This window comes from Phyllobates terribilis, unplaced genomic scaffold (assembly GCF_046119375.1).
Source record: "Phyllobates terribilis strain yellow unplaced genomic scaffold, ASM4611937v1 Scaffold_1__5_contigs__length_1240528914, whole genome shotgun sequence".
Lineage (NCBI taxonomy): Eukaryota > Metazoa > Chordata > Amphibia > Anura > Dendrobatidae > Phyllobates > Phyllobates terribilis.
Window position 1 is genome coordinate 152941191 of NW_027362761.1, and position 27135 is coordinate 152968325.

Genomic DNA, 27135 nt, shown 5'->3' on the forward strand with positions numbered 1-27135 from the left:
TGCCTTCTGTCTGTGGCTACCACACTGCTTCGTCCTGCCTGTTGGGGTGCTCTGCCTCCCTCCTCCTATGTGCTGCTGTCCTTGCTCTGCACGTCCTCCTGCCAGGTTGGGTCAGTTCCTATATCTTCCACCACCTCGTCTTCCACTTCCACACCCTGGTCCTCCCTCTGACTTTCTAGCAATTGTTTCTCATCATCGTCCACCTCTTGTAATACTTTCCCACCATCGCCTTCATATGACCGTGGCTGCTCAAATATTTCGGCATCGCTACATGCGGTCTCCTCTTGCCCCACTTCAAGTGGACCAGGCGAGAGGCCCAAATATATAAATGGAAAAGTGAACAGCTCTTCAGAATGTCCAAGGGTGGGATCAGTTGTCTACGGGCACTCGACATGGTGGGAGGAAGGAGGATCAGGGTGAGGAATATGTGGTCCAGACTCACGGCTACTGAGACTTGACTGTGTGGAAGACAGGGTGGTGGTGGAGGTGGCAAATTGACTGTAAGCTTTATCCGCTATCCAACAAACAACCATTTGACACTGCTCTGGGTTCCATAGTGGTGAGCTGTGGTCCCCTAGTAATTGGGACAGGAAGGTCGGGCAAGAAGATGTGGGTGTTTGTTGTGGCACAATTTCTGCTTGCCCACGGCCTCAGTCTTTCCATGTACCATCACCATCACGTCCAGTTCCCCGTCCCTTGCCATGCACCTTGCCCATTTTAAATGGAGGACAATATCTTCCATGCTCACTACAAATGGCTGAATTTGGAGAAAATTATATGTGATCCATGTGACGGACAAACCACAGTTTTAAATAGCTGGCCTGTAGTTAACTATTTTTAACAGCAAACTGGTGTCAATAACTTCGCTGACACACTGAAACAAAATTTTAATGGAGGCCAGAAATGGCAGAATTTTCAGCGAACTTATATGTGATCTGTTTAATGGACAAACCACAGTTTTAAATAGCTGGCCTGTAGGTAACTAATTTTAACAGCGACCTCTTGTCAATAACTTCAATGGAGGCCAGAAATGGCAGAATTTTCAGCGAAATTATATGTGATCCGTGTGATGGACAAACCACAGTTTTTAGCACTGTAATATGGAAAGGACCTGGCTGTATTCTGCAGTGCCAACAAGCAAATGCCACAGAAAAACGGTGTTCTCTGGATTGCTTTTTAAACAATTAATCAGGATTAAGGTAAAAAAAATATTTCTGGCCCCTGATACCTTGGACTATTTCTACAAATATCTGTAAAAGCACCAGCAGACAGAACTAGAATGGACCCTCTTGCTATATGCACTGCAGTCTGCGATATACCCTGCCTGCCTGCCTAGCACTGATATCTCTGCAACTGGATTAGTCCTCAGAAGGACTGTTAGTTGAGATGGATATGTAGAGAATCTTGTGGAATACCTACACTAACTAATAAACAACCAAATCTCTCCCTAGCTCAGCAGCACCTGTCCCTACACTGCCTGATTGCGGAGTAGACTCTGGCGAGCATGGCAGCAACAGGTCTGATATAGACCTGATGACGCTGTGCGGCCAGCCAATCACTGTAATGCCGCAACCAACATGGCTGCGGCATCACAGTGTATGGCAGACAATTCCTGCATGTTGATTGGCGCTCTAAAGAGCGCCAAACATGCAGGGAGGGGACCCGAGCATCCGCGCGAGCATCTCGGAAGTACTCGGTGAGCTCCGAGCATCTCGAGTACTGAGATGCTTGGGCGAGTACCGAGTACTTGCGAGTATGCTCGCTCATCACTAGTTTTGACACTTTTGACAACATTAAGGGGAGAATTTAAACAAAAAAATGCATTTAGAAAATCCCCTAAAAGCTTATTGCTTTTTATAACTGTTTTGCTATTCCAATGTAATAAACATATGAGCCACAACAGTTCTACTGGCTCTTGATGCATCTTTCTTTCTGTGCATGTACCTACCTTAAAGTATAGCTTTTTAGAATGTGTAATTTTTATCAAGGGAAGGGAGAGTTTAAACAATATAGATTAAAAAAATACTAAAAAGGTTAACATTTTACTGATAATCTAATAAAAATTACAGCAGGGTGAAACAAAAGGGCCCTCGGTCATGCTTATGAGTATGGCAAGCTGTATACTTTTATGCTTGTGGAAAGATGGGTGTATCATTACCATGAAGCAAAGTGCTGACTATTGGATAGCCATGATTTTAGACCATTATTATAAAAGTACATTTTTTAAATTGTTTTCTGGGTTTCTTAAAGCTTTCCATTACCAGTATAAGCTATGTTATGAAATTGTTGAAGCTTTTGCCGAGAAAATGCCTCCCGACAGCACAAATGTATATACTCTCTGCAGAGCCAACACTTATCTTTATAGGTTGCCAACAGATAGCCAAGGTAGCAAAAATTACAGTTGATTTGACATGATGGTCCAGATGTTTTATCTTCCACTGTGCCAACTGATGCACTTCAGCTTACGGAGATACACCAGCCAAACAGCCAGGTTCAGTCATACGTAGACTATATCCTTTTTCTGGAAGAAAACCTGAGCCCTGATCCCATGGACTTCTGGGTCAGCAGATTGGCCCAAAGACAAGAAATGGTCCAGTTTGCAAAGGGAAAACTGTCATGTCATGTCTCCAGTTTTCTGTCAGAGAAGGTTTTCAGCATGGCTGGTGGCTTTGTCAAACCCAAACTGTTCAGTTTATCTTCTGCAGTCCTGGAAAACCTTACATTTGTCAAAATGAATTTAGCATGGATAAGTGCCACCTTTTATTCACCTATGTATGATGACAATGATTAAATCGACCATACCATCTGCCTCCTGACTGTCGTTGTTTTGTCTTCTACACAGTACTTTGAAGGCTAGTGCTAATGGCCCCCACTCTGCCGAACATTAACTCCTTGGTCCTATAGTGCTGCTGATGCTGGACCTATACTGCCAGACATCTTCCCTTGGTTATTTTTATACTGTGTGGCTTTCGCTACTGCCATTGGACAGCCTCACCAAACACACATCTTCTGGATGTCCACTGTATTTTATATTGCTGTACTATACTGCTTTTTCCAGCCATCTCTATGCCTGAGCTGTCATGTTTTTATATTATGTTGTTTCTGCCTCTGTCACTGCACAGCCACACCAGTCACACATCTTATGGCTGCACATTGTTTTTTTCAGTGCTAAAATGTACTGCAGCTGCTGCCAGGGCTGTCATTGCTGGTCCTACACTACCAGACATCTCCTTACCTGCCCGTCCTATTCTAAACTGTGCTGCCATTTCTATTGCCACTGCTGATACACTTCAGCACACATCTCCTCCTTATTTTAACCTGTGATGCATTTTTAATAAACACAGCATGTCACTTATTTCAGAGTTTTTATTGCAGTTTTTGTTCATAGAGGTCAAAATAGCCTAGCATTAAAAGACACATCCAAAAAAGCTAATAATTTCTGCTACTGTTTTCTGTCCATAGCCTGCCTTTTCATGCAGAAAAAACACATGTAAAGATGTTGATATTTTGAAATTTGAATTTGACGACTTCGTAAAATTTTCCTAAAAAAATGTGATTTAGCGCAAATTAATTTGTGCTAATCTTATTTCTGGAATTCTTATTATTGTTTGGAAAATACACGTGGAGTGGAGGAGAGAGAGAGGGAGAACCCAACTGACCATAAGAGCTTACACTCTATAGGAGAGAGATGTCCCCATTGACCCTAAGAGCTTACACTCTACAGGAGAGACAGGACCCTGCTGTCCAAAACAGCTTACAGTCTGCAGGAGAGAGAAGAGCTTTCTGTCCAAATGAGCTTAGACTCTACAGGAGAACTAAAGTGAGGACTCTGTTAAATATAAGAGCTTACATTGTACAGGACAGAGAGACTATGGAGATGGAAAACGATTTTTCTGTACAAACTGTGTCCTGCTGGGAATCGCTGGTCTTTGATGGCCAAGGTATTGACCACCATTGTACAAGGTATGATAACCTGTAAGATGTCATAGCTGCAGGGCATTATGGGGAGGCCCATGCGGCAATGCAAAATGATGTTAGCCTACTCTCTGATGCTTCAGCAGTGTGGGAAATGGTGTCAGGCAAGTGTTTTTTTTGAGAACCGAATCTCAAAATGTTCAAATTTGTGTGAGACCACAAGTTTCAGGAAATTTGACTCAAACTAGATTCTCAGTGTATTGATCCTCTCATCTCTTCACATGCTGTAATTGTGACATCACCTCTGCAGTCTGCCAACAAAGTCTGGGGAGAGCAGCAGAGAAGCAGAACTGGAGTTTGTTATTTTGATGATAACCACTCTTAAAGGGGTTGTCCAGTTCAAATCGATAAGTCTGTAGTCACTCTGCAGACTTATGAATACGATTTGACGGTTTCTGAGTCGGGACGATGTATGCGTTATACATACTCCCGGCCAGAGTCCTTCCAGTTTCTGTGGCCTTGCTCAATACACTTGTATTGAGCGAGGCTGAGCCCCGACTAGTGATGCAGCTGTCCAGTGTGCGTGGCCAACTAGCGGGCATGGTCTTGCTCCATGCAAGTGTATGGAGTAAGGCTGCACCCACTGGATGGACTCTGGCCGGGAGTATGTACAGCGCATACATACCCTTCGGTCCCGGATCAGAAACCAGTGAATCCCCATAGCACACAGTGTGTGTGCTGGGGGGATTCATAAGACTGCAGTCACACAGAGTGACTGCACACTCAATGATTTGGACCATACAACCCCTTTAAGGATATTAAAAATATAATCCTGGAAAAATCCTTTAAAAGGGAGTCAGTCAGTCCAAACTGACAGTATAAACTAAGCACATTACCTTGTGAGAGATATAACCCATCTACAACCAGCACCTTAAGTATTCTAACTTTTGCATCAGTTTTGCAGAAGCTGAATTTTCATCAAATATGCTAATCGGGGTGTTCACTGAACCCTTGGCATGGCAGGAAGCTCAAAGTACCATTCTGCCCACTGATTTGACATGCCCTCATCTCCCTCCCAGGTGATTGATTGCGTTGGCTGTCAGAACTTTATCTGCAGTCAGCGATCTCTCCAGACAAGCCAGCCCTGTCAATCACCATTGAGTGAGGCGGGTTATGCAAAACCAGTGGGCAGAACTGCTCACTGAGTAACTTGATCATAGGAAGGGTGTACACAATACCCTAATTAGCATATTGGATTAGACTTCAGTTTCTGCAGAATGAAGGCAGCGATTAAAACACAAGTCAACCAGTTTGATGGAGGCTATTTATCCTACAAAGGAATATGTTTAGTTAATATTGGTAATTCGGGCTGACTGACTCCCTTTAAACCCTTTAGTATTGGTCTGTATTTGTATAAACAACTGAGAAAAATTATCAATGACAGATTAAATGTAGAAAATGCAAATAATATTGGGAAACTTAAAATATTAGCTGTATCATAAATTACCATTGATCTGTAAATAAACATTTGGAATCTGCATGAATCAGGCAGCACAAGTTGCATGTGAAAGTCTGATATCTGGGCAATTAGCATGTATAGAGTCTTAGTAGTGTGCAGTGTACGCTGTGAAAATTCAACAGGCAGGTTGTATTCTCTCCTTCCAGACTGACTAGCTCTCGGCTTTAATGATTTAAATTATTTTTGACTGACTCATGAAATATGTGTCCATCATTGCCTGAGCTTATCGGCTATGCTCATAAATAAATTCATTCTACATATCTTAAATGATTTATACCTATATTTCCCCATTTGATTTGCATCACAGTTTTGAAGATGCATTGACATTTTCTAAAAAGAAAATAGATCCAAAGGACTTTTAACATTTTACATGAATGGCTTTAAATTTAGTTTAAAACTGTGACAGCACCTGATCTGAAGCATATTTCTGTCTGAAATAGCAGAGTTGCCCGCAAAATGTCAGCTATCACTTTTTTTTAGTGGAGAAGAAATATTTGCGTCTACCTCAGTAAGGACCTTTTTGCTTACCCGACCACACTCAAAGTATATGCAAGAAAATGTTAACTCTGGTCTAAAAATGAAAATATACTTATTTTTGTTAGGAATCAAATGATAATGCTATAAGTTATACACTGGACAAGCATTACAAGTGTTGCTTTTATGACATGGTGGTGAGCCATGTGTAAGGCTCACCACCATGTCTACATCTCAGTATAAAATCGGAGGCATCGTTACAAAACCAGTGTGTTGCGGTGTTCACACATTGATTAAATGCTCAGTTTTTTTCTGCTGCTTTCTATCTGCATGTTTCTGCTCCAAAATACGTAATAACAATTTTCTTTATTTTTTGTGCTTTTCTAGCATTTTTTAATGCATTTTTCTCATTATTTGCTTGCATTTTTGGTGCAGATTTGAAGCAGAATTTTTTAATGCGTTCTTTAGTACACAGAGGATTTCCATTGCAGCCTTCAGAGGAAAAAAACATAAAAAATGTACATTTCAATAGAGTTTTTAAACACACAGTTGGCATGGGTTTTCATTAAATCTCATCCACGTTCCTTAAATGTGGAATTTCTACTCTAAAAATGCAGCAGAAGAGAATGCAGCATTTGCACTGTGTGGGAGCATGACCCCAATGATATAATTAAGCACATTGCTGGCTAAATAAAATTCAAGGAATATCCGCAGGTAACCATAAAGATATGGAAAACACTTTTGCATAGAACAGTAAAAAATAATACAAATAAATACAAGCCTTTAAAAAAGTTGCTTTGGCATATGAAGCCCAAATTAACTTTTACTCAAAATAAAATCATGGGCTTTGAGTACGTAAATGAGTTTTCTTTGTAAAATAACTAAAATTCCACTGAGCTAATTAATATGCTATAGCAGTGTTTTTCACTATAGACATGATGTCACCGCTGCAGCCCAAACATTGAGACCCAAGCAGTACTAGAAAGCCGAAGCTGGACCTGTGGATGGTGACAACCTGCTCTTTTCATTTTAGGTATTTTACAGTATTTGAGGTCCACTTACCCAAAAGTAGAAAACCTTGTCTGTGGTAGTAAAAAAAAAAAAAAAAAGGTTTTGATACTCTTGTCTAAATTAGAGATGACCGAACATGTTCAGAAAACGTTCATTTTTTTCAAATTCGGCACGAACGTTACTCATTCAATTCGTGTTCGGATTCCCGAGCCTTTTGTGCAAAAATTGGCAAAAGTCAGCCTGAACACGAACATCCCTGGTTTCCCTTGCTGTCATCTGCGTGACAGCTACAGAAACATCGTTACTGCCGGTCACAGCGTTGCGGGATCATGCTGTCAGATGTCAGCATGATCCTGCAGCTGTGACAGTGACCCGTGGTGAAAAACTTACCGCAGATCATAGGCATCGGCTGAGTAGACTACTTCTCCCATCAGCCGGTGCCCTCTCTCACTATTAACAGAGAACAGGGAGCGCAAGCGCCGATTATGGGAGGAGTAATTTCTCATCAGCTGGCGCTTGCAAGATGAAAGTAAAAAAAAAGTGTAAATTAATAAATAATTATTTAAATAAAAATAATAAACACATTATACTCACCTTACACCCAATCCCCGATCCCCATGTCTCATGTAATAAAAAAAAATAAACCACAATAATCCTCACCTATCTGCTGTAGTCCAGGTAATATCGAGTGTCCCATGATGATCTCACTGATAGCTCAGCCACATCCGGAGCTGTGACCGTAGTATCCGGCAGCCGACGTTACAATGACAGGAGTGCGATTGCTTCCCAGTGTATCACGATGAGCTGAGTGAGAGGTCACAAGAGTTCATCAGCTGAAAAACTCATGTGGCCTCACTTACTGCACTGCTGTATTAGAAAATTCTCACCCAGCAGTGGTGCCGTAAGTGAGATCCCCCGAGCTCTCAGCTGATTGAACTCCAGTGACCTCACACACTGCAGCTCAGCGCTATATACTGACACTGGAGTAATTACACGCCTGTGTCATTGTATAGCCTGCTGCCTTGTAGAGCAGTCACATCAGTGACTGCTGATGTGACTGTCCTACAAATGATTGCCGTGGGACACTCAGGATTATGTCATCTAGGCGGACAGGTGAGGGATATATGTTTTTTTTTTTTTTTCAGGTGACAATTGCTTCAGAGGATTAAGTGTTAGGTGAGTATACAGTGTTTTTTATCTCTAAATATATTATTAAAACAGTGTGGACTTTTATTTCAAATAAAGGATTTTTTTTCAGGCTGTACGTTTATTTCTAAACCTTACTATGGGGTTAGTATTGGGGGTGTCTTATAGACGCCTCTCCATTACTAACCTGGGCTTCATGTCAGCTGCCAATACAAGGTTGACATGAACCCCAACTCTATTACCCCACATGCCACCGCACCAGAGCAAGTGGGAAGAGCAAGGCTAAGCGCCAGATTTGGTGCATCTTATGGAGCCACCATTTCTGGGGCCGCTGAGGGCTGATATTACTAGCCTTGGAGTGGCCAAGGATCCATGGCCCCTTCACTGGCTATTAATATCAGCTCACAGCTGTCTGTTTAGCCTTTGCTGGTTAAGAAAATGACGCGGGAGCCCACGCTGTTTTTTTAAATTTAATTCTTCATTTTATTTCATTTAAAAGAAATCCCATGCCTGCTGTGCTTGTTTTAGACGCTGTTTAAACTCACCCACAGCATGTCAATTTCTGTAGCGGAGACACTAGTTCAGCTGCAGATTTTGACCAATTGAAATATCATTACATATGGTAGATCCGCATGTACTGACAAAACAAGTGGGGCATTAGAATGCAGCATTTTGGACACAGCGAAAATACACACCCCTGGTCCGAAGGTAATCCAAGGATTAAAGCAATGCCCTACATTTCTTTTTTCAAATATCTTTATTTAGCTCCAAAAAGCATTTGTTGCATCTCCGCTACAGAAATTGACATGCTGCGGGTGAGTTTAAACAGCGTCAAAAACAAGCACAGTTGCCATGGGATTGATTATAAATTAAATAAAATTAAGAATTAAATAAAAAAAAAATGGCGTGGGCTCCCGCCTCATTTTCATAACCAGCAGAGGGAAAGCCGACCACTGGCGGCTGATATTACTAGCCAGGGAAGGGGCCATTAGATGCGCCAATTCAGGCGTTTAACCTCCGCTCTTCCCACTTGCCCTGATGTGGTGGTAAGTGGGGTAAAAGGGTTGGGGTTCATGTCAGCCTTATATTGGCAGCTGACATGAAGCCCAGGTTAGTAATGGAGAGGTGTCTATAGTAAGTATAGTCCCCATAGTAAGGTTTAGAAATAAACACATGGCCTGAATATAATGCTTTATTTGAAATAAAAGTCCACATGGTTTTAATAATATATTTAGAAATAAAAAACACTGTATACTCACCTAATGCCTTATTCTCTGAAGCCATTGTCACCTGTAAAAGAAACAAAATAAAAGAAAAACATATCCCTCACTGATGTGACTGCTCTAGAAGACAGCAGGCTATACACTGACACAGGAGTGTAATCACTCCTGTGTCAGTGTACAGCGCTGAGCTTCAGTGTGAGAGGTCACTGGAGTTCAATCAGCTGAGAGCTTCGGTGACCTCACTTACGGCACCACTCTAACACGGCAGTGCAGTAAGTGAGGTCACTTGAGCTCGTTAGCTAATGAACTTTTGTGACCTCTCTCATACAGCTCATTGCGATACACTGCGGGAGCGATTGCGCTACTGTCAGTGTATCGCCGGCTGCCAGATAGCACAGTCACATCTCCGGATGTGGCTGTGCTATCAGTAAGATAATCATGGGACACTCGTTTTTACCTGGACTCCGCGGATAGGTGAGGATTATGGTGGTTTATTAGTTTTTATTTATTTCAGGAGACGAGGGCATCGGGGATTAGGCGTTTAGGTGAATACATGATTTTTTTCACAGGGGACAAGAACATCAGAGATTAGGTGTAGGTGAGTATAATGTGTTTATTATTTTATTTAAATAATTATTTATTAATTTTAACTTTTTTTTATTTTACTTTGACTGCGCAAGAGCCGGCTGATGAGAGATTACTCCTCCAATCATCAGCGCTTGTGCCCTCTATTAATAGTGGTGATGGGTGATGGGAGAAGTAGTCTCCTCAACTGGCGCCTATTATCTGCGGTAAGCTTTTTACCGCGGGTCACCGTGACAGATGCGGGATAATGCTGACATCTGACAGCAGCGCTGTGACCCGTGGTAATGATGTTACCGCCGATCACAGACATTTTTTCCCGCGCTGTCAAGCAGATGACAGCGTGGGAAACCAGGGATGTTGCAGGCCCCGTTTGAGTTCATGTTCGGGTGGGGTGCCCGAACATGAACCTTTTTTGATGTTCAGGTTCAGTCGTTGAACCCGAACATGAAAAGGTTCGCTCATCTCCAGTCTTAATTTTATTTTGATTATCCTGATTCTGCATGAGTTTAGGGGACATGTCCATAGGCTCTGAAATATGCCATCACTAAACATGATCAAACTTCTAATCCAATGCCATAATGCTTTACTCATCTATTTAGAGCGCTCAGTCCAATCAGAAGCATGCTATTGAAGAGAAATCCTGACTGACATGTCTGTATGCTAATTAACGGAGGGTTGAGATTAATATTGGGAAGTATTGCCCCTATTCTATCAAAGACCCATCAACTTCATGTAATCTATGTCAACATCTCTGTTGATAGAAAAAGACTTGTCTTAACTAGTGATGAGCAAACCTTTCAAGGTTCGATTCAGTTCTGAACAGAACTTCCCAATGTTCGTCGAACAGTTTGTCGAACAGTTCATCGAACATAACTGAACCCCATTGAATTCAATGGGAGGCAAAACCAAACGCATAGACAACACCTTCAAGGGGGCCAAAAAACTGCTAAAACAGCTCAAATTAGGGGCAGACACCAGGAAAAGTGGCATCAATTGACCCACAGTCAAAATTTTATAATAGCACAGCAACAGTCAGCCATGGACCATGCATGAGGTATCAAGGTTTGGGCCAGAATTTACAGCTTTGAATTTAACTTCAAATTAAGGCAAGGTGGGCGAGGGACCAGTGTAGGCCGGCTGTTCTGGGACCACTGATACCACATGCAACAGCTCAAGCTTCTTTTATGCTCAGCCACACTCAGGTGGCACAAATATACGTTTTGTAGACTACTATTGCTAGAAAAATGTAAGGATTGTAACACAGGTAGTTGACTGAAAGTAAGTGTTGGCCTGTCGGTCTGGGAGCCCTACTGCTACAGGCAACACACCAGATGGAGACCCAACTAGATGTCTCCACATTTCAAAAAATTTTTGCAACACACCACTAAAGTGTCATCAAAGTAGAAATAGTATAAAGGGGTTCTGACACCACTTCCACTACAGGTAACACACCAGATGGAGACCCAACTAGGAGTCTCCACATTTCAAAAAATTATTGAAAACATCAGCAGCAGTAGCAACAGCAGTCAGAAGCATTGAAACAGATGTTACAAACTGCAATAACGCAAGATTAATGCAGCACAAAAAACGACACCATCGCCTAATCTGCATAGGCTACGATTGGGGTGTAAAATTCCTTGGAGATCCATAAGTTGTTCATCTTGATGAAAGTTAGGTGGTCTACACTTTCAGGGGACAGCCAGATGCACTTATCCATCAGAATAAAGCTTGATTCCTCTATTCCCTCCCGCCAACCATGGACAAAAGAGAGAGGCTCATTATCCTCTTCATCTCCTGACTTTTGCGCGCCCATCGCCTCTTCCTCCTTGTCCTCATCCATTTGTTCTTCTGCTTCTGCACCTTCACTAACAGTTTGTCTGGTACCATGAGCCCCCCTTGATTGCTGTAATCCACGCTCCTTTGGCACTCGCCTGTGCGATGCCAGTCTGGAACTTAGAGATATTGTTTTTCCCTTCTGCATCCTCCTCTGCTTCCTCTGGGACCACCACCTCCTCCCGCAGACTATTCAAAGTCTTCTCCAGAATGTAGATGACTGGAAGAGTGATGCTGATGACTGATGGCATCATCAGCGCTAAGCATCTTAGTAGCCATTTTTAAACAGTATAGAAGGGTTCAAAGAGATCCCTAATCTGTGCCCACTCTGCAAATGTTATTTGCACCACGTCGGTACTGCATTGGCCCAGCCTATGCAAAATGAGATACTTCGCTAGGGCTCATCGCTGCTGTCTCCGTCGCTGTAACATGTGCAGAGTGTAATTCCACTGTGGTGGCACATCACATATCAACCGGTTATCCGATAGAGCCAAAGAACTCTGTAGTGATGCAAGTCAATGACCCGTTGAGTTCGAACGTCGGAAGTGAGCACACAGCGACAGTGCTTTCTGCAGCAGCGCATCCAGGCCAGCATAGTGGTGGAGAAATTGCTGTACCACCAGGTTGAGGACATGAGTCATGGAAGGCACGTGTTAGGTTGCCCCAGCATAGGGCCACCACCAGGTTCACACCGTTAATGCACATGGACTACCCTCGCTTCCCAGGTTCAGTTGAGACAGCCATTGCTCAAACTCACCCTGGATAGCTGTCCACAACTTTTGACCTGTGTGACTGAGATCTCCAAGGGATATTAATTTAAACACTGCCTGATTGCAGTGAGCCCTAGCCGCGCAGTACGGAGGTGGAGGGGGATTCTCTTTGCACTGCTGGAATGCGTTTCTCATTAAGGCAGAAGTTGAGGGTGCAGGTGGAGGCCCTAGAGGAGGTGGAGGAGGCAGAAGCAGTGGAGTGTTAGATACAGAGGTTTGTCCCGCAAACCTTGGTAATTCCAAGACTAGTGGAGCAGCCCTTTCCGTGCCTGCCCCCGCAGCCAGAGTCACCCAGTACCAAGTCAGCGAGATTTATCGCCTCTGGCCTTGCTTACTCATCCAGGTGTCTGTTGTGAAATGCACCCTGGCAGACATAGATTTTTTTAATAAATGGGTGATGTTTAGTGATGAGCGAGTATGCTCTCTACTGCTTGGTGCTCGTCCCAGCATCTCACTGCTCAATATGCTTGGCGCTCACCGAGTATTTCCGGGGTCGCTCGGCGGGAGCTCAGGTCTCCTCGCTGCATGTTTGGCGCTCTTTACAGAGCCAATGAACATGCAGGGATGGCCTGACACACACTGCAATGCCGTAGCCATGTTGGTTGTGGCATTACAATGATTGGCTGGCCGCATAGCGTCATCAGGTCTATATTAGACCTGGCGCCATGCTCGTCACAGTCACTCCGGAATCAGACAGTGTAGGGAGAGGTGCTGCTGAGCTAGGGAGAGATTTGCTTGTTTCTTGTTAGTATAGGTGTACCAAACTATATTAGAGACACAAACCCATCTCAACAAACAGTCCTTCTGAGGACTAATCCATCTGCAGAGATATCCGGCAGGCAGTGTATATAGGCAGGCAGGCAGGGTATATAGCAGACTGCAGTGCACATAGCATAAAAGGCTCCATTCCAGTTTTGTCTGCTGCTGCTGCTGTTAGATATTTCTAGAAATAGGCCCAGGTCTCAGGGGCCAGGAATAATTGTTTTGGGATCTTAATCCTCATTATTTTCTTAAAAAGCAATCCAGAGAACAACGTTGTTCTGCACCATTTGCTTGTTGTAACTGCAGAATACAGCCAGGTCCTTTCCATATTACAGCACTAAACAGCTATTTAAAACCGTGGTTTGTCTGTCACACTGATCACATATAATTGCGCTGAAAATACTGCCATTTCTGGCCTCCATTAAAAATTAGTTTTAGTGTGTCAGTGAAGCAATTGACATCAGTATGCTGTTCAAAATAGTTACCTACAGGCCAGATATTTAAAACTGTGGTTTGTCCGTCAAACGGATCACATATACTTTTTCAGAAAATACTGTCATTTCTGGCCTCCAAGAAAATTTTTTTAATGTGTGTCAGTGAAGCAATTGACACCAGGTTGCTGTTCAAAATAGTAACCTACAGGCCAGGTATTTAAAACTGTGGTTTGTCCATCACACAGATCACATATACGTTTTCAGAAAATACTGCCATTTCTGACATCCATTAAAAATTTGTTTCAGTGTGTCAGTGAAGCAATTGACACCAGTTTATTGCTCAAAATAGTTACCTACAGGCCATCTATTTAAAACTGTGGTTGGTCCGTCACACGGATCACATATAAGTTCGCATCAAATTCAGTCTTTTGTAGTGAGCGTGGAAGATATTGTCCTCCATTTAAAATGGGCAAGGCATGTGTTAAGGGATGGGGTACTGGACGTGATGGTAATGGTGGATGCAGAGGCCAAGACCGTGGGCAAGTTGAAATTGTGCCACAACGAGCAACCACATCTTCTCGCTTGACCTTCTTGTCCGAATTAATAGGGGAACATCACTATTGAACACAGAGCAGTGTGAAAAGGTTATTGGTTGGATAGCAGATAATGCTTCCAGTCACTTAGCCACCACCACCTTGTCTTCCAGACGGTCAAGTCTCAGTAGCTGTGAGTCTGGACGGCATATTCCTCACCCTGAACCTCCTTCCTCCCACCATGCTGAGTGTCTGGAGACAACTGATCCCACACTTGGACACTCCGAAGAGCTGTTCACTTTTCCATTTATAGATTCGGGCCTCTCGCCAGGTCCACTTGTAGCGGGGCAAGAGAAGATCGCATGTAGCGATGCCCAAATATGTGAACAGCCATGGTCACACAAAAGCGACTGTGGGAAACTGTCACAAGAGGTGGACGATGATGAGACACAATTGCCAGAAAGTCAGGAGGAGGACCAGTATGCGTAAGTGGAAGACAAGATGGTGGATGATATAGTTACTGACCCAACCTGGCAGGAGGACATGCAGAGCGAGGAGAGCAGCACACAGGGGGAGGGAGGCAGAGCACCCCAGCAGGCAGGAAGAAGCAGTGTGGTGGCCCCAGAAAGAAGGCAGGCAACCGTTCCCCGTTACACCAACACGAAAGAAGTTGCCAGTACAAATGTTAGGTCTTCCCGAGTCTGGTTGTTTTTTAAAGTCTCTGCCGATAACCCCAAAAAGGCTATTTGCACCACCTACCACGCCAGCATCAGCAGGGGTGGCAAAACAACCAGCCTGACCACCACCAGCATGATCAGGCACATGGCAGCAAAGTACCCGACTTTGTGGGCTGAACCCCAGAGTCCAGGAACAGTGTCTGCGGGTGGCACCACTGCTTCTTCCGCTGTTGTGCATGCAAGCCAATCCCCTGTCCATGGTGCATGCGAAGGTGCCTCCTGCCCTGCACCTGTCATTGCACACTCTCAAGTAGCAGCATCAGGAAGCACGTCCACATCCTTGTCCCAGCGCAGCGTTCAGTTGTCCATACCCCAGTCCTTGGAATGCAAGCACAAATACGCAGCCAATGCCCCACAGGCCACACTACTAAATTCCCACATTTCGAGACTGCTTGCCCTAGAAATGTTGCCTTTTAGGCACGTGAAGACGGAAGCATTCCGCAACCTGATGGTCGCGGCCGTTCCTCGGTACTCGCTTCCCAGCCGCCACTATTTCTCCCCGTGCCATCCCGGCATTACACAAGCACGTGTCCCAAAACTTTAGCCGTGCCCTCAACAATGCAGTTACTGGGAAAGTCCACCTAACCACGGACACGTAGACAAGTGCTTGTGGGCAGGGACGGTACATCCTGCTGATGGCACACTGGGTTAACACAGTGGAAGCCTGGACACAGTCAGACCTTAGGACAGAACACATCCTTCCAACGCCAAGGATCGCAGGTCCATGGTGTATTCCCATGCACCTCTTCACACCCACACATGGGTATATGCTTCCTGATTTTGGCTATTTGCTCTTGTCCTCCTCCTTCTCCTCATCCTCATCCTCCACCACCATATCACCAGAGTGACAGTGGTCCGTTATGCAACACCCACATAATTTTTTTAAAGGGTGTTTATGATGCCCGTAAAAAAAATTTTTTATACAGTATGTTCATGTATACCCCCCAGGGGTAAATGTTTGTCAGCCGATACACTTAGTGCATGGGCATTACAAGTATAGGAGACCCGCTCCTTTCTGATGGGAACATTTTTTTATGAGGCCCTCTACATCTCTTCAAAGGGGCAATGGAGTGCCTCTCAATTTTTTTTTCAGCCCTTGCATTCACTGCATAGGCCAACACTATAGGAGACCCACTTCCTAATAATGGGAACATTTTTTCATGAGGCCCTGTACGTCTCTTCCAATGGGCATTGGAGTGCCTCCCAATGTTTGGCAGCCCTTGCATTCACTGCATAGGCCAACACTATGGAAGACCCTCTCCTTTCTAATGGGAATTTGTTGTTACTGTGGCTCTGCTCTATGTGTCTTTAAATTCTCAGTGAGGCTTTTCCTAAATTTGGTCAGCCACTGGACTCACTGCATACCCTATAACTGTATAGCAGACTCTCCTTTCTAATGGGAACATGTCGTACTCATTACTGTGGCCCTGCTCTATGTGTCTTTAACTTCTTAGTGGGGTTTTTCCCCCCTTGCAGTCACAGCATGAGCATTACCACTATAGGAGACCCGCTCCTTTATAATGGGAATTTTTTTTTTACTGAGACCCTCCTCTCTTTAACCCCTTAAGCCCCGCGGGTGGTTTGCACGTTAATGACCGGGACAATTTTTACAATTCTGACCACTGTCACTTTATGAGGTAATTACTCTGGAACGCTTCAACGGATCCCCCTGATTCTGAGATTGTTTTTTGTGTGACATATTGTACTTCATGATTGTGGAAAAATTTCTTTGATATCACTTGCGTTTATTTGTGAAAAAAACGGAAATTTGGCGAAAATTTTGAAAATTTTGCAATTTTCAAAATTTGAATTTTTAAGCCCTGAAATTAGAGCGATATGTCAAACAAAAGAGTTAATAAATAACATTTCCCACATGTCTACTTTACATCAGCACAATTTTGGAACCAAAATTTTTTTTTGTTAGGGAGCTATAAGGGTTAAAAGTTGACCAGCGATTTCTCATTTTTCCAACAAAATTTATAAAACCATTTTTTTAGGGACCACATCACATTTGAAGTCACTTTGAGGGGTCTTTATGACAGAAAATACCCAAAATTGACACCATTCTAAAAACTGCACCCCTCAAGGTGCTCAAAACCACATTCAAGAACTTTATTAACCCTTCAGGTGCTTCACAGGAATTTTTTGAATGTGGAAGAAAAAAATGAACATTTAACTTTTTTCACAAAAATGTTACTTTAGACCCAATTTTATTTATTTTCACTGGGGTAACAAGAAAAAATGGACCACAAAATTTGTTGTGCAATTTCCCCTGGGCACGCAGATACCCAATATTTGGAAAAGAAACACTGTTTGGGCGCACGGCAGGGCTCGGAAGGGAAGGAGCGCCATTTGACTTTTTGATTGTAAAATTTGCTTGAATAATTAGCGGACGCCATGTTGTGTTTGGAGAGCCCCTGTGTGCCCAAACTTTTGAGCTCCCCACAAGTGACCCCATTTTGGAAACTAGACCCCCCAAGGCACCTTTCTAGATGCATAGTGAGCACTTGGAACCCCCAGGTGCTTCACAAATTGATTCGTAAAAATGAAAAAGTGAAAAAAAAAACACTTTTTCATTTTTACGAATCAATTTGTGAAGCACCTAGGGGTTCCAAGTGCTCACTATGCATCTAGATAGGTGCCTTGGGGGGTCTAGTTTCCAAAATGGGGTCACTTGTGGGGGAGCTCCAATGTTTGGGCACACAGGGACTCTCTAAATGCAACATGGTATCCGCTAACAAATTGAATGGAAAATCGGCTCAAATTGTTAGCGGACACCACATTGCATTTGGAGAGCCCCTCTGTGCCCAAACTTTGGAGCTCCCCCACAAGTGACCCCATTTTGGAAACTAGACCCCCCAAGGCACCTATCTAGATTCATAGTGAGCACTTGGAACCCCAGGTGCTTCACAAATTGATTCATAAAAATGAAAAAGTGTTTTTTTTTTCACTTTTTCATTTTTACGAATCAATTTGTGAAGCACATGGGGGTTCCAAGTGCTCACTATGCATATAGAAAGGTGCCTTGGGGGGTCTAGTTTCCAAAATGGGGTCACTTGTGAGGGAGCTCCAAAGTTTGGACACAGAGGGGCTCTCCAAACGCAATGTGGTGTCCGCTAACAATTTGAGCCGATTTTCCATTCAATTTGTTAGCGGATACCATGTTGCATTTAGAGAGTCCCTGTGTGCCCAAACATTGGAGCTCCCCCACAAGTGACCCCATTTTGGAAACTAGACCCCCCAAGGCACCTATCTAGATTCATAGTGAGCACTTGGAGCCCCAGGTGCTTCACAAATTGATTCATAAAAATGAAAAAGTGTTTTTTTTTTCACTTTTTCATTTTTACGAATCAATTTGTGAAGCACCTGGAGGTTCCAAGTGCTCACTATGCATCTAGATAGGTGCCTTGGGGGGTCTAGTTTCCAAAATGGGGTCACTTGTGGGGGAGCTCCAATGTTTGGGCACAAAGGGGCTCTCCAAACGCAACATGGCGTCCGCTAACAATTTGAGCCGATTTTCCATTCAATTTGTTAGCGGACACCATGTCGCGTTTGGAGAGCCCGTGATGTGCCTAAACAGTGGAGCTCCCCCACAAGTGTCCCCATTTTGGAAACTATACCCCTCAAGGATTTTATTAAGGTGTATAGTGAACATTTTGAACCCAGAGGTACGGCACAGAATTTGTTTACATTAGGTCATCATATTGAATAAGTTGTCATTATTCTTGAGCGCAAGTGCTCGCTACTTGAGTTTGCATCGGGTACTCAGGTATGCACCATGTACAGCGTGTGCTCGAGTGACATGCTCGAGTCCCTGCTCCGCATGTTTCACGGTTATTAGACACCCAAAAAAAAACATGCGGGGATCGCTCGTGCATGGCAGGCAATCCCCGTAAAGTTTTTTGGCCGCAAAGCATATGGGGCAGAGACTCGAGCATGTCACTCAAATACCCATGATACTCAATGCATACCAGAGGACCCGATGCAAACTCAAGTAGCGAGCACTTGCTCTCAACACCAGTCACCATAACGTCATCTTTTTTTCTTACTTTTGAAAAAAATCCCAACCCCAGCCCTAGCCCTAGCACAACCCTAGCCCTAGCACAACCCTAGCCCCAGCACAACCCTAGCCCCAGCACAACCCTAGCCCCAGCACAACCCTAGCCCCAGCACAACCCTATCCCCAAACCCAGCCCTAACCCTAGCCCAATCCTAACCCAAGAGTTTATTTTTGACGCCGTTCCTTGTGCGGTATAAGTGATTAGACGACTTTATTCTTCGGGTCGGTGTGATTACAGCAATGCCAGAATCATATGGGGTTTTTATGACTGACAGCTGTCACACACTAAAAGACGCATTTTTTGTAAAATCTAGTTTTTGCATCGCCATATTTTGAGAGCTATAATTTTTCCAGATTTTGGCAGACAGTCATGTGACGGCTCGTTTTTTGCGGGATGACTTGACGTTGTTATTGGTGCCATTTTCAGGCACGTGACATTTTTTGATCGCTTTCTATTCCGATTATTGGGAGGCAGAATAAACAAAAACCAACAATTCAGGAATTGTTTTTTTTTTTTTTTTTTTTTATTCTGTTCTGCGTGTGGTAGAATTGATGAGGTAGCTTTATTCTTCGGGTCAGTACGTTTACAGCGGTACCACATTTGTATCATTTTTCTTTGTTTTGGCGCTTATACACAATAAAAGCTATTTTATAGAAAAAAATATTTTTTAGTATCGCTTTATTCTGAGAGCTATAACTTTTTTATTTTTCGGCTGATGGAGCTGTATTGCGGCTTGTTTTTTCGGGACGAGATGACGTTTTCAGCGGTATCATTTTTATTTATATTCGTCTTTTTGATTGCGTGTTATTCCACTTTTTGTTTGGCAGTATGGTGATAAAGCATTGTTTTTTGCTTCGTTTTTTTTTTTTTTTTTTTACCGTGTTCACTGAAGGGGTTAACTAGTGGGACAGTTTTATAGGTCAGGTTGTTCCGGACGCGGCGATACCAAATATGTGTACTTTTATTGTTTTTTTTTTATTTTTTTTATAATAATATTTATTGATGGGTACATTATATTTTTATTTTTGGTGTATTATTTTTTTATTTTTTTATAATATTTTTGCACATTTTTTTTTTTTTTCCACTTTCACACAGTTTATACACTTTATTACTTTGTCCCACTCTGGGACTTTCACTTTTTTTTTCTGATCACCTGCATGGCACAGGAATGGAGCACCATCCCTATGCCATGAAGGCTGTCAGAAGTGCACAGTGTGAAGATTGCTTGGAGATGCACTGCGCATGTCCAAGCAATCTTCCTGCTCTCTGGTGACCCGGATGTTGTCATGAGGACATCGGGTCGTCATGGCAACACCCGGGAAGCCTTTGCAGACTGCGCTGGAAGACGGAAGAGGAGGTGAGTATCGCCGATCACCTCCCCTTGCCCCCGCAATTCCGCGATCGACTTCGATGGCAGCATCGCGGGGGTTAATGTGCTGGGAGCGGTGCAGGACCGCTCCCTGCACATAGTACCGGGTGTCAGCTGTGACAATCAGCTGACACCCGGCGGCGATCGCGCCCGCACAGCCTGTGTGCGCGCGCGATCGCGATGACGTACTAATACGGGTCTGGCTCTTAAGTCCCAGGGCACAGACGCGTATTAGTACGTCAGATGTTATTAAGGGGTTAAAGTGGTATTGGGTTGCGTCCGATTGTTTGGCAGCCCTTGCAGTCACTGCATACACAATAACAGTATAGTTGACCCACTCGTTAATAATGGGAACAACAAAGCATAGCCGGCTGATGGCTCTCTAACAATAGCGAGAGCCAACTGCTGGCCTTTTAAGAATAGTAAGGGCTGCCTGATGGCCCTATAAAAATAGGCTTTGTGACTTTCAGAGTCCCTCCATCATAAATGAAACAGGATGTGTCTTATGATATGTCGCACACCACATTGCCAGATAAGGTTGTAAAATGTTAAAATGACATTTTGAGGTGAATGCATTTGTCTTAAAAAATAACATAAAAGAAAAACAGTAGGATTAGTATTAAAAACAGAGTCACCAATGTAACCTCAATGTAATCACATTGTTCCGCTCCTGTACCTCTTCCTCCATCTCCGAAATGACCACATCAGTCACAAGCTGAAAGCACTGCAGCACTGCCTTGGCCACAGGCTGTGCAGAAGATAAAATGCTGGTGACAAACCACCCAGCGCTGCAGAGTTGTTGAAAGCTGCAGCACAGCAGCCTGATCTGTGGCTCTCACTACTGAACATACAGCCAGGCATGGTCTTGTGTGACAATGGGTGGAACCTGGTGATGTAGAAATGACAGCCGTAGTAGATACGGTTTCCCTCTATGCCAGTCCTTTCACCAAGCTAAAGAATATGGCTGTGGTGAAATACAACTCCCACTGAGAAGCTGTTTCAGATTGAAAAACATTGGGCCCACCAGAGGATTTGATTCTGAGGGCTCACCTTTCTCCCCTGCTCAATAGCCACATAGCATCCGCAAAGTTAGCGCTATCATGAACTCCCCTGATGTAGAAGCCAGGGCACACCAGAGGATTCTCTGGTGGGACCGTCCAACCCTGCCGAGAAGCAGTCCTGGCTAAGAAAAGTGTGTGGGAATGTTCCCGGACACTTTATGGCTGCTTTTTTACTGAGGAGTAAACACATGCAAACACAGGGAGAACATACAAAGTCCTTGCAGATGTTGTCCTTGCTTGGATTTGAACCCAGGATCCCAGCGCTGCAAGGCTTCAGTGCTAACCACTGATCCAATGTGCTGCCGTTCACCCTCTGATAGCTAACAGGCTGGAGCAACTTGCACCTACTGCCACTCTATCTTCAGCTCCTTTGTGAGAAATTAATGTATTTGGGCAGCCACTCAGTCTACCAAATAAAATTCCTGAGAAGGAAATTGGGGATGGCTTCATTACTGGTAATGGGGGCAGTGCTAATACCATGGCGTCGTATCATAGTTTACTGGAAATATTCCAGGCTGGTAGGAGGAAAGCAGATTCCCACAGAAAAGTACCAACAGTAATATTCAGGGACCTGCGCTTGTAGAAGGCGGAGACAACATCAGCAGAAATAGTGGCTGCTGGGGACCGAGTATGGACACGAGGCATGAGGTTGTGAAAAGCTTTTGCCTCCACGAGCCTAAAAGGCTACATTTCAAGTGAAAGTAGCTTCATATGACTTCCTGGGAGAAATGACAGCTGGAGTAGATATGGTTTCCCAAGTCCTTTCAACAAGCTAAAGAATATGGCTGTGGTGAAATACAGCTCAGCAAAAAAAGCTGTGGACTGGCTCCGTACCGTCCCTGGCCGCATTCACTTGACCATGTGTTTGTGGGTAGGCGGTCCTTCCCAGTAAGTGCACTGGGCAGGGCACGGGTAATGTTGTGGGACCCATGCTTGTGGAAGGCGGAGATGACACCGGAACAAATAGTGGTGACTGGGGCCCGAGTATGGATACCCGGTCTCCACCACCATTAGATTGTGGACAGCTTCCGCCTCCACAAGCCTAAAAGGCCACATTTCAAGTGCAAGCAGCTGTCAAAAATTTGGCAGTATAGTATTGCAGCCTGTGGGTGGGTGGCTGGTTGGTTGCATACTTGCACTTGCATTCCAAGGAATTGGGGTAGGGACAACTGAACGCTGCACAGGGACAAGGACATGGACGGTGATTGTTGTAAGTCTGCAACGATAGGTGCATGGCGGGAGGAATCTTCGCATGCGCCAAGGATCACTTATGATGGGTACTCTTTTAGGCAGTGACCTGGGAGTCAGAGATGCTTCCTGGGGTCTTCTCCATGCTGTTCCCATGTCTTTTCAGCACTGTATGCATGTGTCTGATGATGTGTCACACATCACATGGCCAGATAAGGTTGTAAAATGTTTTAATGACATTTCCCAGTGAATGCATTTGTCTTGGTTGAAAGCAATGCAAAAGTGCAAAAACTCATCAAAAATGCTACGTGTGAACATAGTCCAAGGTGTGGAGGAGTATTTTTGATTTTGGTTATTTATTTTGCCTTATATACAAGTCATTACCCTGGAAAGGATGTTCCTTAACATATTTCCCAGGAAAATCCAATTTTGGATTCATTTTTGTATGTTTTATTGTGAATCTGTAAAAGTGGAGTAATACCTCTGACAACGTTGTTGACAGCAGTGACCTGGGAGTCAGAAATGCTTCCAGGGGTCTTCCCCATGCTGTTCCCATGTCATTTGAACACTGTTCCCATCGATTTAGGCAATTTTTAGGCCCTCTGCAAACTGCTGCGGGGAGCCGCCTGAAAAATGCTCAAGTTTCCCATAGACCTACATTGGGCTCGTTGCTCGGGTCGAGCATTCGAGTATTCCAATTTGCTCAACCCAAGCAATGAGTACCCGAGCAATTTAGTGCTCGCTCATCACTAGTGATGTTGTCTGCAACATGCTGGTTTAGGGCAGGCACAGCTTTCTTAGAGAAGTAATGGTGACTGGACAACTGGTACTGGGGCAGTGCGACAGCCATCAGCTTTCGAAATCCATCTGTGTCCATTAGGCGGAAAGGCAGCATTTACGTGGCCAACAGATTGGAGATGGTGGAGTTCAAGCTTTTAGCTTTGGCATGTATAGGAGGAAACAATGTTTTACATGACCACAACTGTGGGACCGAGGGCTGGCTGCTGTGCTGAGAGAGGGTGGAGTAGGGTGAACACGACAAACTGCTGGACTCTGAGTGAGGTACAGGCGGAGATGTTATGGTGGATTGAGAATGATGTGGTGTGCTCGGTAAAGCAAAACCAGCAAGCATGTCCACTTCCATAACAGCTGATGGCTCTCACTCACTCTAACTGTAGCGTGTAAACAAGTGGAGGTTCTGTGGCCGGAGACCTGTGTGAGAACACTTGCCATGGTGACGGAGGAGGAAGAAGGAGCAGATGTGGTTGATGGGGCAGCTGTTGGTTGGCGAGGCCCTCTAGTCCGCATTTGAGATTCCCAGACTAACGCATATTTTTCATGCATGTGCCAGTTTATGCATGTAGTAGCCAAATTACTGCAATTTTTACTGAGTCATTTTTTTTTAACCTGAGCATTCCTCGCATGTATTAAAGCTGTCAAACAGTCTCAAATCATGAGCATGGAGTGAATGAAACATAGCACCCGAGCACTCTGAAGATACTCGGAAAACACCCGAGCATGCTTGTAAATCTCGAGTAACGAGCATACTCGCTCATCACTAGTTACTATCATTATATGGTCACTTGTTTGGAATAAATTTGATTTTTTGCATCACATTTTGCAATCCTTTTACTTATTAGTGCCGAAGGTTTTTTCTATAACTATTGCCCACAAATATTACCAGCACAAAATATTTATATGCACAAATGTGGCCATGTTTCAGGACCACGATAGTAGCACAAAGAATTTATATTTTCAAATGTGGACTCCTGGCTGTAGCACAATGTTAGCATCACAAAACAGTTATATTCTGAAATGTGGCCTGAGGGACATGTGAGTTCAACAGCCAGTGACACAACTCCTTGTGTCTGGACGTTGTTGATGGTTTCTGTGCCCTGATTGGCTTCTGGAATCTCCACACATTAAGTTAAGAAAAAAAAAATAAGAATAACAGTCTGCCACTCCTCTGACCTCTCTCCGCCCTCTCCCCTCATCAAACATGTCTCCCTACTCATCATACCATACCACTTTTCTAGCCAAAGTCCTAAAAAAGGATTAGTGGAAACTCGATCATTTACCGCACTTTGGCCGAATTTTGGCAATTTTGAGTAAAAATGCTCGGGCGTCGAACATGAATCCAAATGTGCTATGTTCATGCCAACTTTGAGATTGGCGAACGTTTCTAAACAATTTCTCTCATCTCTAGTCTTAACAAAAAGCAATATATTATCTCTGGATGAAGGAACATCAAAAACTTGGGGGAAAGATTCCATTTGTTTCCATTTTTAGTCATTATAATAGGGAGATTGCACATATTCTCCACTGCTACTGGCCATTAATACTGTATATGACTCTCACCCTGAAATTGAAATTTTTCATAATTTCCTGATAATGGCCTATTATAGAGTGAAATCTTTGCGTGCTGAGTTGGTTAAAGAACTGTGAGTTAGAGAATGCAACAGAGATTTCTGACTAAGCAATAAATGGGACTTTTTCCTATTTATCATGCTGTAGTTTCAAACATATTACAAACTTTTCGAAATTCATCTACAGGTAAAACGTTTCAAAAAATGGTTACTTTGTAAGGGGATGAAGAAGTGAAGGAACACATATAAAAGTGTTTAAAGCCGAGTATCTGTGGGCAAACCTGCTGATTAAGAAAGAAAGAGAAAGTGAAAGAACTGTATTAGTAAGAACCTAATAGTGGGAACCTATGTTCCCAAAGAAAGGGGATAGAGAAGACACCGGGTCAGTTGTGTCGCTGTTACAAAATATAAAAGGCCTGGCTGGGCCAAAGAGGGATGAGTTGGTACCAGAACCTGGTCCAGACATGCTGTATGGCTGCAAGGTGGCCTTACCGCCATCATGACCACAGAAGGGCCCAAAAGCGGTCATATGACCTGAGCTGCGAGGAAGATCCATGCCATGCGCCAGTAGAAGTCTGTGACTTGCGCTAGTAGAAGACTGTAAGCAGCGCCAGTACATGACCGTAAGCAGCACCAGAAGAAGACCTTAAGCAGCGCCAGTAGAAGACCGGAAGGTGGCTACTTTGAAGAACCTAGAATATAAGAGATATTTTCAGTTGTTTCACACTTTTTTGTTAAGTATATAATTCCACATGTGTTAATTCATAGTTTTGATGCCTTGAGTGTGAATATACAATTTTCATAGTCATGAAAATACAGAAAAATCTTTAAATGGTAAGGTGTGTCCAAACTTTTGGTCTGTACTGAAGATACATATATAGATTTATATATATATAGACGTAGATATATATCGATAGATAGATTTTCTTTCAGTGTTAGTCAAATAAATAGTGTTGGTTAAGTAGCACTGTCTCCTCATTGTCTGCACTGTTGCATCCAAGTAACCTGTTTACAACCTTACATGTAATACTGAATATATTATGTATTTAATCATCTCCCCTTGTGAATTACAGTATGTGGTGGATACCACACAACTGGTGAAACAATGCATTAGTCAACATAAGTCTTACATCAGAACAAAGAAAATTGCATTCCTTGTACTTATTCATATTTGTAAACAAAAACAATGTCAGTCAACTCAGATATCAAGTAATGTATAATATATCCCTTCTTACCCCAAAGGAGGGGAAGCAATAGGGTTAAAGTGATGAAACGTAGAGAAATTATGTGGATTAATCGGCTGGGCACATTGTTTCAAAATAGTTTTAATATGAACTATAATTTGTTACCTTATATCTGACAATATGTGTCCTATACAGTATACTATATTTTTTTGAATTACTGGTATGACTCAGTACTATAAGTATGAACGTCTTGCCTTACTTCTAATAGCAACAGACCATGCAGGCCATTTGGGGACCGTGAATTGGTAGGTCCTGGAGCCTGAATTGCATTACCCACTAGGCCGGCATCATGCTGCAACTGTAACCGGCATCCTGGGTGCTGATATAGTTGAAATCAATAATGATATAGGGAGTCATCAGCTACTTTTTATATAATTCACTCTTCATTTAAGCTATGATGTCTCCGGGCAGCAGGCATGATGATGACACTACATCAAGTCCACTGTGTGGATCTTCAGGACACAGGATGCAGAGGTTGGAGCAGTGGGGAAACGGTGCAAGGTGAGTAGTTCTTTTTTTATCAATGAGTACATTGTAGGGGGATTAGAGATGAGCGTTGTTCGACTCGAACTGTTCGCCAATCTCAAATTCGAGCTGTTTTGGGCGGTGTTCGAGCCGTTCGGCGAACACGAACGATTTGAAAAAAATTCGGCTGTTCGAGGTTATGTTCGATAACTGTTCGTGCACCAAAATCATAACTGGATTTTTTCTCAGCAATGATGAAAATTAATGTTAATATGCAGTTTGAGTGTACAGCGGGGCGGGGGGAGGGGCAGGGGATGGATCTGTGAAGAAATAATGAAGATCTCCATTTTTTTTTCTCTTTCCCCCATTTACAGTGGGGAGGTGCAATCTGTCAGCCTATCAGCAGCGCACACACGGAGCGAAGTGCTTTTTTTCACAC